At 43.7% G+C, this 12278-nt stretch overlaps 1 protein-coding gene across 1 annotated transcript in view; it reads left to right on the top strand.

Moving 5' to 3' along the window:
- Positions 1-12278, top strand: part of mlycd (malonyl-CoA decarboxylase) — a 66670-nt gene that overhangs the window by 14305 nt on the left and 40087 nt on the right. The gene's annotated exons all lie outside the window — the stretch shown is intronic.

The raw sequence follows: 12278 nt of genomic DNA on the forward strand, positions 1-12278 counted from the left end.
TTATACCCAGTCATGTTAATGACCTATTGCCAATTGACCTAATGAGTTTGGTCCTTCAGCTGTTCCTTTTTTGTACCTTTAACTTTTCCAGCCTCTTATGGCCCTTTTCCACTACCCTTTTTCAGCTCACTTCAGCTCGCTTCAGCTCACTTCAGCCCGACACGGCTCGCGTTTCGACTACCAAAAACCAGCACGACTCAGCTCGTTTCAGCCCTGCTTAGCCCCTAAAACTCGCACCGTTTTGGAGTGGGGCTGAAGCGAGCCAAACCGTGCCGAGTGAGGTTGGGGGCGTGAGCAGACACTCCCCTGTGCACTGATTGGTGAGGAGGAGTGTTCTCACATGCCCACACACGCCCCACGAGCGCGCTGGGATCTGTAAACACCGCAAACCCGGAAGAATAATAATTATGAATTACGAGAATTTCTGAAGCCTTATGCGCCTCGCCTCATCTATACGCTCTTGCCAGTATCTGTTGGCATTGTCGGTGACAACAAGCCACAGCACCGAGACCAGCAGCACTAACGACTCCATGTCCTCCATGTTTATTGTTTACTATTCGGGTCGTGAGACTACCGCTGAAAAGATCACTGAATCAGTGACGTACAGAGCATCGTGGACGAGTTCGCGGAGCGCAAGGCTCGTCGTATGCCCTTCAAATAATGCGCGCAGTAGGCTATTGATGTTTTATTATGAGCCATGTACAGTATGTCGCCTAATGTTTTTTTGTTTCTGAGTTACATGTTCGTTTGAAGGACTTAATGTACAAACTAACATAGTTGCACCCCGGAGTGTTGAAATTGGTAAACACAGTGCATTCAGTGAGGTTTGCACCGCCCTCCTTTTATTTCTGACTCTTCCTGTCAGCGTTGCAACCTCTGAGCGCTCATTCGTATGCCCTTCAAATAATGCGCGCAGTAGGCTATTGATGTTTTATTATGAGCCATGTACAGTATCCTAATGTTTTTTGTTTCTGAGTTACATGTTCGTTTGAAGGACTTGATGTACTAAATAACATAGTTGCACCCGGTAGTGTTGAAATTGGTAAACACCGCAGTTGCGGACATTTTGTAGCCTAAAATGATGTTATGATAAGCTTTAATAAAGGGCCCGGTCATTTGCCCCGCCCCCGGCCCGGCTCTGACTTGTTCCGCCACTGTCACTGATGTCACTGTTTGCGCTGCTTAACGGCATCACATGACGTCCACCCACTTTCGCTAACTCCACCCAATGTGTCCACCCACTTCCAGCCAGCACGGTTCAGCGCGGTTGTAGTCGAAATGCAACTCCAACAGCCCCGCTCAGCTCGACTCAGCTCGACTCGGCACGGCACGGCTCAGCCGCGTTTGTAGTGGAAAAGCGGCATTATTGCCCCTGTCCCAACTTTTTTGAGATGTGTTGCTGTCATGAAATTTCAAATGAGCCAATATTTGGCATGAAATTTCAAAATGTCTCACTTTCGACATTTGATATGTTGTCTATGTTCTATTGTGAATACAATATCAGTTTTTGAGATTTGTAAATTATTGCATTCCGTTTTTATTTATAATTTGTACTTTGTCCCAACTTTTTTGGAATCGGGGTTGTATAATCTTACCTTTTTTGTTCCAGTTTCACAGAGACATCCGTCACGTCCACCATTTTATTAATCGGTACTTACATTAGTTATTCCACCTTTATAGATGAACCCGTCCCGTCACGTATGATAAATAAAGTTAGAAGAAAAACAAAATATATTGTTTAGTTGTTTTACTGTCAAAGCATATAACTTAACTACTATTTATTCATCTATTTTACAATTTCTTGCCTCTACTGCTACCTTTTCGTTTCTTCAGCTGATATTGTATACATTTCAAGTTCTTACCTTTTTTGATCTGTGCTTCTGTTTTATGATCCACGTTTTCACAATCCTTGTGAAACCACATTTTACTCGAGATGGCGCTTGTTCCGCCACACGGGATTTCTTTGTGACGTCACGCCGAGGTATATTCTGTAATTGGAGTTCCCGGCTTTTAGAATTCCGGGCTTTAAGATCAATTTTGATTGAAAATATTGTGAATATAACGTCACATTGTATTGACGAGATATAATAATACTGGATAATCAAAGAATACATGGCAGTGATATGTGTGAGTACAAGATGTTAAGTATGAAACCCTTGAATATTTAGAAAACGTAATGTTGTTATTGTCATGTCCCGTTCCGGTTCATACTCTCGGTACCGGGTTATGGGAGACACCTTTTTATTTCGTCCTCGGTTGGTTCGGCAACATGTGCTGCCATTTTGTTTTTCTCTACTCACAGTATATGAGCTGATATCCTAGTAGTAGAGTAGCCAATTGGAGCATGCGATTGCTCATATCCAGTGAATGTGGACAGAATAATTCCATTTATTTATGAAACAAGGCCTCGGTCCAAATGGAGTTAACACTCTCTGAGGTCCTGGGCCTGTCAGATACTCTGTGGCGGTCTGATAAACCTTAACATTTTTAAGTATTTCATCAAACTAAAAACATCCATGCAAAAGTGACACACATGGTTATATTCTGGACACCCTCAGCAATAATAATATGAGAGTAAAGTGAATGTAATGAAATTTGTTTTTATTTAAATTAAGTGCAAACACAACCTTACAAAAAACTATTTTCAGAGTCTTCAAACCTTGTAAAAAAAAACACACTATAAATATATCTGCACAAGACTTTAAGTCTGAACCTTCTAAATGTAGGTGTTGGCTACATAAAAGTAAGAACAGCATTCAGAAATGTTCTGTAGTTTCAATACTAATTGTAGAAACTTCAGACTATCTATGTTTTCTCCAAAGCCAGTTGCCCTTTCAAATGAATATTGATGAGGTAGGGGTAATTCACCTGTTATTCCCCCTGTCACTGTCAATAGTCCATTTGTCAAAGACAAAAGATCCTGGCCCTGGCCCCTGTACCTCCCTGCCCCCACACCTCTCTGCTTGGAAAGTTACTGCAAAGAAAAGTCCTAAAAGCCAAAGCTATCACAGTCACAGATTTAAATATTCTGGCTTCTTCTAAATCTTATAATAAATATGCCCTCTTTAATTGTAAGATACTCAATAAAATGTTCAATAGCTAATGGTCATCCCTGGATTGTGGCTCTCTGCTATCAGTCCTCATCGCAGTCCTCATCCGGATGCCAAGCATCATAACAGTTCCTCATAAAAACATCAAGTTTTGCACTTCCACAGGGTTTTTGTTTCCCTTCCCTGCAACCTGCAGTACACATGGGCTCTGCGACCATCACCGACCCTATTTCCATTTGTGTTCAGCTCAATCCCACAAACTGGCTTGTGAGCCTTGCCAACTTTCTTCAGAGGAGCCTTTGGGGCCTCAAATGGCCCTTTTCCACTACCCTTTTTCAGCTCACTTCAGCCCGACATGGCTCGCGTTTCGACTACCTCAGAGCAGCACGACTCAGCTCGCTTCAGCCCTACTCCAAAACTCGCACGGTTTTGGAGTAGGGCTGAAGCGAGCCAAACCGAGCCGAGTGGGGCTAGGGGCGTGAGCAGACACTCCCCTGTGCACTGATTGGTGAGGAGGCGTGTCCTCACATGCCCACACACGCCCCGCGAGCATGCTGGGATCTGTAAACACCGTAAACCCGGAAGAAGAAGAATTACGAGAATTTCTGAAGCCTTATGCGCCTCGCCTCATCTATACGCTCTTGCCAGTATCTGTTGGTGTTGTCGGTGACAACAAGCCACAGCACCAAGACCAGCAACACTAACGACTCCATGTCCTCCATGTTTATTATTTACTATCCGGGTCGTGAGACTACCGCTTAAAAGGTCACTGATGTCACTGTTTGCGCCGCCTAACGACATCACGTGATGTCCACCCACTTGCGCTAACTCCACCCAATGTGTCCACCCACTTCCAGCCAGCACGGTTCAGCGCGGTTGTAGTCGAAATGCAACTCCAACAGCCCCACTCAGCCCAACTCAGCACGGCACGGCTCAGCCCAACTCAGCCGCGTTGGTAGTGGAAAAGCGGCAAAAGTTTCTCAGTTGGTATGGAAACAAGTGAACATGTGCACTTGTTTATACCGGTGAAATGGGGCGTGTTCTCACCTCCCCTTGCTACACGATGAGCGAATGACGACACTGATGCTCCATGCGCTTAACATGTGAATAGCTGATGGGTGTGTCGTTAAGAGGCTGCAGCTGGCTGAAGTACTGAAATTCGTAAGATTTGTTTTTACTCTCTTTACAAAGTGCTAAAGATAAAGTTTGTTTTAAAGATGTATATATTTGAAAACTAGAAGATTCAAGGTTTCTAGTAGTGTTACTTGAATGTTTCTAGCACAAAAACTCGTGGAGCTTTAGATGTGTGTTCACTAAAAGTCCCCTGTGGGGGGTCGGTGACCTGAGAGTGTTAAGTCATGTTGTTAAGCTGGTGTTGAAGCCATGGATGTTGCATTTATCCATTAATGTAGCAGTGGAGAGCTCTACTGTTCAGCGTTATTTCCAAACAGTTTCATAATGACTACTTTTTTTTTTTTTTTTTGAAATGACTTAGTCGATCAGGCATGTCTTCATTGGTTTTGTATTCACACTACAAATGTTATGCGTCCCAGAAGGTGGTTTGAGAAACCGGGTTACAACCTGTCTCCGAGACACGCGAGACCCCGTTCACACCTATATGCTGCACTGTCCACGTGTTAATGCCAGGTGTGAACGGGGCCTCAGGCTTTCGTCTAAACCGGGGAACAGGGGCGCTGCACCCTCTTACTCTTGGCGCGCGCCCCCTTACCGAAATGCCGATTGAACCCCAAGTCACACTTAGGCCATGCACTTATATGCTACTGCACAACATGCAATCTTTCTCAAAACGATCTTTTCTCCGTGAAAACATCCCAGCAACACCACATGACAATGTGTCTGATCATCAAATACGTTATAATTATTCCAAAAATATTCCAATCATAGTAGATACACCGCCAGACGGTGCAAAAACAATCTGAGTTGGCGTTTTCCAGACTGAGGCGCCATGTTTAGTTGTTTACTTGTCGCGGCTGCTCTCACGAGATTTGACATGGGTTACATCAGGGGTTTTCAAAGTGTGGGAGAGTCAGCCCCCCCTCAGAGAGCAAATAAAACAACAGCGCCCCCCCCCCACAATTTTTGTTGTTGCTATACTTAATGTTCCATTCGTATTTTTAAAAAATGGTTGTTGTACACATTTTTTTTTTTTTTTTTTTTCACATTTTAAACATCTGTGCTTTTTAAAACATCTTGTTTTACACATTTTAAACATCTCATAGCATCGTTAGCTAGCACCTCTTGGCAGACAACACACTGTGGCAGTGGAGCATCTTCAGATCCAGTCCATGAAAATCCAAACTTTAAATAATCGTGGTCATACTTCCTTCTTTTTCCAGTCCCCCCAGGATTTCGCGGGCCTTTTTTGTGATTGTTGTGGGCTAAAATGTCTGATGTTGCGGGGGGTTTTCCAAAAAAATTTGCGACGAAAGTTGCGGTGTTTTTTAGGTTTTTGTTGCGATTACATTGCGGGAGGAAGTGAAAGTTGCGAGAAATTGTTGCGATTTTCTCTTTCTGTGATTAAAATTGAGTGATATGTTAAATATTAAGTTATTACTGAAAAACTATTGATTAAAAAACAAAGACACTGAGAAATGGTCCTATAAACAACTTTACCAATATAAAAGATTAGCAGGACTACAAAAATGCAGAAAAATAGGCTTTACTTATCCAAATGCACCTGTTGGTTCAAAAGTTAAAGTGCAGAGAACCTCACAGCACAACATGAAGTTATCTTCAAATATAATATAAATGCCTCAGCTTTCATGCAAGAAAAAAAAACTTAATACTAGTACTGTGTGCAGGCAGTCTCTCCTGAAGACTAAATTAAACAATAATTATAAACTAATAAAATAAATGGCTCAGGCTTCATAGGAAAAAAAAAAACAATTTGAACAGAATCTCACAGTATAATGCTGAAGCTGCCTAAACAATGGAAAATAAAATACCATTTTGGCAAAAATGTTGGCATCCATTACTTTCTTGTATAAATAAAAAATAAAAAATAAAGTGCACACAGTGCTTCACTGTAAACATAACACACTCGCACATCATGCAATGTTGCCAGATACTGCTGACGTTTTCCAATCCAAAATATGTTCAAAACCCGCCAAAATGCACTTAAAACCAATCTGGCAACACTGCGCACATGCTGCTTCTCTTGAACTTAAACACGGAAGTAAGGCGGAAGGTAGTTTGTCGACGTCACCTCAAGACGACGCCAACGATTGGTCAAATTTGCGGGAAAGTTGCGATGATTGGATATAATTGTAACACCGCCCTGAATTCGCGGGGATTGGTTGAATTTGCGCTGAAGTTGCAAATCGCAACATCCTGGAGGCTCTGGGTTTTTTTGCTTGGCCCAAACTCTGTCTCCTCACTCACTGTAGCTTTAGGTACTAAAAAGCGATCCATTTTGTCTCTGGTAAAGGCTCCTCACGTTGCGCCCCCCCTGAAGAACTCTGGCGCCCCCCGGGGGGGGGCGCGCCCCACACTTTGAAAAGCCCTGGGTTACATACAAGGTCAGCTGACTTGTAGAGCGAGATTTCTCGAGACTGAATGACCTTTCACCCACCGGCGCGGGAGCTTTTGACAGAAGTAGTTCGCGAGTTGTTTTTGTTGACACTTGGGCATTTAAAGATGTCATCCAGCGGCACGGAATGGAAGAAAGCCAAAGATTGTCCAGGGCAGAAGAAGATTACTTCTTTCTTTTTCAATGTTGACAGACAATTTGTTACAATTTCCCTCTCAGATAGCCTCAGAATGTCCCATTGTAGCCTCAATTTTTCATAGTCTTCGCACGGCGGAAGGGGGGGAAGGACAACACCCCCCCCCGATTCGCTCCCTCGCCATGGTGAGCGCCCTCATACTAAAAAATTTTTTTAGAAAAAACCCTGGGGCCTGATGCCAAGGTGAACAAATTATCAGTATTTTAGCTAGGTCATCAGGAATGTAAAAGCTTGACTAGAAACAGTCGAAGAGGAGAGACTCTGGTCTTTGTAGGAGTTCAAGTTGTACAAGTTCTGAGAACCTTTCAATGCCTAAACATTTTTTGCATCATCTCTGCTACTGGACCTCGCAGCCAAATATGAAGATCTACTCACTGTTGAACTAAAGTAATCAAACTGTTTCGGAGTGTGAAGTTTGCCCTGGCATTAAAAACCAAATTGATGATCAGTTAAGGATTCCTTACTCAGCATGGCTCATATTTTATCTTGCCTCCAGATGTTATTCAGCCTCCTTCCAGATTGCTGAGGATCAGGCAGGGATTTATTATTGGTTCATAACATGCTGTGTCAACATTCTGCTCTGAAATCTGCACTGCTTTATTAGTTAGGACTGGTTTAACACTCAAAAATGTCATCTTGTCTCACGAGTCGGTTTTTGATAGCACTTTATAATAGTCTGTTCAGTTGGTGATGGTTTGGAGAAAGTAGAGAAATTGAATGTGCTCTGCAATTTCACTTCTAAGGGTTGAAGAGTCAGGCAGAATGTCCTTTGTTCTGGTTCTTAGCCATCAGTTCTTGTTCTCATTTCATAAGAGAATGAGCCTCTCAGCATTTTTCCATGATTACAGTGTGATTTAATTTCAATGCCTTAATCATAGTCTGACATTCAAACTGAATCACACTTAATAATATGCTTAAAAGCTCCATTAAAAACTTGATTGAAGGACGATTAAGATGTGCATGGTCAATAGAGGGGTTTAAACTTATAATTGACAGCGAGAAAAAGTCTTCAAAGCAAGTGTGAAATGATTTAAAGGCACTTCAGACCCAACAGTGAATTGTGCATCACATGGTGTCTTTCTCAGAGATGATAAAATTTGTGCACTGAGGCAAAGATAAAACTGTTTGATGTTTTGCCTATGTTAAAAAAAAAAAAAGTTCAGAATTTTGGTGGGCAAACATTTTGACATTGTATATTAAATCCCGAATATCAAAGCATCTATAGGCATATCCATAGACACTGTCTTTCCTCAAGCCCGCTCACAGATTATTATCTCATCTCATTATCTGTAGCCGCTTTATCCTGTTCTACAGGGTCGCAGGCAAGCTGGAGCCTATCCCAGCTGACTACAGGCGAAAGGCGGGGTACACCCTGGACAAGTCGCCAGGTCATCACAGGGCTGACACATAGACACATGCCCCTTTTCCACCAAAGCAGTTCCAGGGCTGGTTCGGGGCCAGTGCTTAGTTTGGAACCGGGTTTTCTGTTTCCACTGACAAAGAACTGGCTCTGGGGCCAGAAAAAACGGTTCCAGGCTAGCACCAACTCTCTGCTGGGCCAGAGGAAAGAACCGCTTACGTCAGCGGTCACCTAGTTGTTAAGACCAACAACAATAACAAAACCGGGAAAGATTGCCATTTTTAAGCGACAAGAAGCAGCAGCTGTACAAACGTGAAGTCATCCATTATTATTGTTGTTGTTGCTGCTGCTTCTTCCGTGTTGTTTTTGCTTCGATATTCACGCCAAGGTTTATGCAAACGTAGCGACGTAACTGACGTATACAGCGACGTAACTGACGTATACAGCGGCTCCCCTTAGCAACGCGAGCTATGGAAAAGCAAACTGGTTCTCAGCTGGCTCGCAAGTTGAACTTGTTGTGAACCAGCACCAGCACTGGCTCCGAACCAGCCCTGGAACTGATTTGGTGGAAAAGGGGTATCAGACAACCATTCACACTCACACCTACGGTCAATTTAGAGTCACCAGTTAACCTAACCTGCATGTCTTTGGACCTTGGGTGGCCAACCCGCGGCTCGCGAGCCGTATGCGGCTCTTTGCCCGGTGTCATGCAGCTCTTACGTTCATATCGAAGTTTGTGTTTGTGGTTTTTTTTTTTTATGTGCGTGTGCGCTTTGCTTGAGTTCAGTATGGTATTTTCGTCAAATGCATCTTCGCTTTGCTTGGGTATATTACGGTATTTTCAGGTCATGTCAAATGCGCATGTGCGTGAGATAATCGCTAAGTTTTTGGGCAAGGTGTATCTTGTGTCAAGTAGCCTCTCAAAATGGCAATGAAAAAATGCACAGCAAAACGAAAATATGAAGACGAACATAGGACATTTTTAACAGAGTGGGAGAGTTTATACTTTTTTGTTGAACGTAATGGCAAGCCATTCTGCCTTATATGTCAGTTGTCATTAGCTCATTTCAAAGCTTCCCGCCTCCCTGAATAAGCAAGGAGCCAGATATGCAACACTAATTGAAAACCTGCACGTAAGCTTTGTAACCCGGTTCCGTGATATACAACTGAAAAGGCCACAGGTTACGTTCCTCGTCGACCCATTCAATGCGGAGATGGACTGTTTGAAAGCCCTGCTTGTCACAGATGAGGCTGCGGCTGAGTTGGAGATGATCGATCTTCGTGAGGAAGACCAACTGAAACCTGTTTTGAGGGAAGGCACCATTGAGTTTTGGAAAAGTGTGCCATTGGAAAAATACCCGAATGTGAAACGGGCTGCGCTTAAGATACTGTCAATGTTTGGGTCAACATACGTCTGCGAGTCTGTGTTCTCTACCATGAAACATGTGAAGTCAAAGCATCGTTCTGTTCTGACTGACACCCATGTGAAAGAACTGCTTCGAGTGGCAACGACGGAATACAAGCCAGATTTGAAGAGGATTGTTCAAGGCAAGGAATGTCAGAAGTCCCACTAAGCAACATGCATAGTAAGTGCACACAATATTGATTGCTGTAAATGACTGGCCTGTGGTATTAGTACTGACTGAAGGAGTAAATTTCTCTCATGTTGGCGTGTGACATTTACTATTAATCTGGCTGAGCAGAGGTGCGTGTGTCTGTGAGAGAGAGAGAGCGGGGGGGCGATGTTCATGTGCGGTCATGTGTATGGTGTGGCTTTTTTTTGGTAATGCCATGAGTCCCACTAAGCAGAATGCATAGTAAGTGCACACAATGTTCATTGTTAAAAATGACTGGCCTCAGCCTGTGGTCTTAGTACTGTAGGAGTAAATATGTTGGTGTGTGACATTTACTATTAATCTGGCTGAGCAGAGGTGTGTGTGTGAGAGAGAGAGAGAGAGAGAGGAAGGGATGGGTGATGTTCGTGTGCCCATGTGTATGATGTGGCTCTTTGCGGTAATACAGTAAAAAATGTGGCTCTTGGTCTCCAACTGGTTGGCCACCCCTGCTTTGGACTGTGGGGGAAACCGGAGCACCCGGAGGAAACCCACGCGGACACAGGGAGAACATGCAAACTCCGCACAGAAAGGCCCTCGCCGGCCACAGGGCTCGAACCCGGACCTTCTTGCTGTGAGGCGACAGCGCTAACCACTTCACCACCATGCCGCCCCAGATTATTATTATTATTATTATTCAAAGCCTCCCTTGTCTGTAATATTTTATTTCCGTTACTGTTTGTTTTTGTGTTGCGTTCAGCTGATTTTTTTATTTTTTTTTAAATCAAAGGAATCATAACCCACCTTTAGTATAAATCACTAACAGATATTAATGCACAGATGTATATTAGAACACAGAAAACAATATGCTCTGAACATTCATTGGAAAGTTGTCCATATTTATGCATGCCAAAACTTTTAGTAATGTCTTCAGATTCCTTATCGGTAAATCTTGCTCCTCGGCAGCCATCTTGGTAATGCGCCTGGGTGGTTATTTCGCGCTAACAAGACCAAGTGCCTATCTAAATGAATGAAGAGAGAGCCATAACTGCGTTTTCCATGACCAACAGGACATAAAAACTGCATGTATTATAAAATCTCCAGTCAAATCTGATTTAAAAGAAAAAAAAAACACTTAAAAAGTTTGCTGACTTCACCCCAGAGTAAGGTTACATCCCCAAAAGTTATATTTCTACTCCGCATGTGCAAGGTTGTTACGAGGTCACTATACTTCTACTGCAAATGCAACTGCATGACAGCTGAGCGCTTGCGTCAGTGCAACAAGAAGAAGAAGCCTTTATTTGTCACATGTACACTCGAGCACAGTGAAATTCGTCCCCTGCATTTAACCCATCTGAAGCAGTGAAGACATGCATGCACACACATACGCAGAGCAGTGGACAGCTATGCGACAGCACCCAGGGAGCAGTGGGGGTTAGATGCCTTGCTCAAGGGCACTTCAGCCCAAGGCCACCTCATGTTAACCTAACCGCATGTCTTTGGACTGTGGGGGAAACCCATGGGGAGAACATGCAAACTCTACACAGAAAGGCCCCCCGTCGGCTGCTGGCCTCAAACCCAGAACCTTCTTGCTGTGAGGCGACAGTACTAAGTACTACACCACCGTGCCGTACAACAACGCAATTGGCATAATGAGTTTCCCACTTTGGTAGACGATTAGCTTTTTGTGGAGAGGGGCAGAATATGTGCATACAACTGCCAGCTTTGACATTACAGACTTTTCCCATAAATTCCTTTTCTTTTCAGGATTCTGAAAGTCTCCTCCCTTATAACGTCTCTGATATCCTGACCTAGCATTTGACATATTACTGTTGTCATATCACCATCCATCCCTTCGCCTGGTACAAAGTAGGCTTTGTGTGCACCTTGTCTTCGTGAGAGCTTTGTAAAGCTCTTAAGGCCAGAACTAGAGGTATCTTGGCAATTAGGCTACTATCAAATCCTTTCATCTCTTCATGGCTCTCGGCTCACTTGAGTTGGGTTCCCTTGTTAAATTACTAGCCTTGTTATCTCGCGCCCATGCTGTCTGTGAGCAAGCTGTGAACTCTTCTTTTCTTCATTGTGGCACTCGGTTCCCGGTCTCTTGTGGGGTATGCCATCCCTCCACTGTCTCTGGTAGAGCCAGTGTTGTAGTCGAGTCACTAAACCTTGAGTCCAAGTCCAGTCTCGAGTCCCCAGTGCTCAAGTCTGAATCAAGTCCAAGTCATTGAAGAAAATTCCGAGTCGAGTCCGAGAACAAGACTCCAACTGCACCATTTGATGGTGGCTGTTGCTGCCTTTATGTGAAAGCATCACTGCTGATCTGTTGGACTAATGTTACTGCTTGACTGCCCCATTTTAGTGAATAGGCTACAGATAAAAAGCTTGTTCATCGCTCAGCAAGCCCCGCCCACTATCAATAGGGCAAATAACATGAGAGAGGGTTAACACTAGCTAGTTCATCGGTCAGCAAGCAAGCCCTGCTATCAACAAAGCAATGAACACAGCGTGTCACTTACTTCTCTGGGTGGAGTCTTGCCAAATGACGATTGAAGTTTGAGGTTGTCCC

The sequence above is a fragment of the Neoarius graeffei genome, chromosome 6 (genome assembly GCF_027579695.1).
Source record: "Neoarius graeffei isolate fNeoGra1 chromosome 6, fNeoGra1.pri, whole genome shotgun sequence".
Lineage (NCBI taxonomy): Eukaryota > Metazoa > Chordata > Actinopteri > Siluriformes > Ariidae > Neoarius > Neoarius graeffei.